The following is a 711-nucleotide window of genomic DNA, read 5'->3' as shown; positions in this document are numbered from 1 at the left end:
TCTGAGCCAACTCAACATGCTCTTAACTTACCCTACCAAAGACATTTGATGTTAGGAGAGTGTTGATAGTTATATGATATGTTCTTAATGATTGCTTGATTGACACAAACCAAAGATATTTGATGTTTGATCAATGAGAGCAAATGAGCATTTATCTTGATAAAGAACTTGCTTAGAATTGTTATCTAGACTTAGGAAAATGTGTTAATTGAAACTTTGCCATTTTAGATTGAATCTTAATCATTTGACATCAATTTCCTATACCCATGTGTCCTCCTTTATGTATTTGATTGAAAGTTGCTAGTTAGTAGTGTTAGAACCTTGTTAGTTTGATTGAATCACCCTATCACTTGATTGCACTTAGATTAAGTTTGAACCTGCATTCTCTTTGCATCAAAATACTTAGAAATGGATTGACATCTCAATTACTATAATGATTTGATTATTGGACCGTTGAAAAGTCCATTTCAATCCACATGGTCCCTATCACTCTGCATGCCTCCTATATTAACGACTAATGCATCTAACATCAGTGACTTTGTCGCCTAGTTAGTTACGGAAGACTATTGACATCTACAAGCTCCACTTGCATTTTCAATCTCCCCCTTTTAGCTTTGTGTGCCAATCAAGCACAATACATTTTTGGTTCAACAACCACGTTTCCTCACCCGGAAACTTTCACACTCGATATGCCAATCTCCCCCACGAGAC

This window comes from Brassica oleracea, chromosome C4, assembly GCF_000695525.1.
Source record: "Brassica oleracea var. oleracea cultivar TO1000 chromosome C4, BOL, whole genome shotgun sequence".
In the NCBI taxonomy this organism is placed as follows: Eukaryota; Viridiplantae; Streptophyta; class Magnoliopsida; order Brassicales; family Brassicaceae; genus Brassica; species Brassica oleracea.
This window is presented reverse-complemented; position numbering follows the sequence as displayed.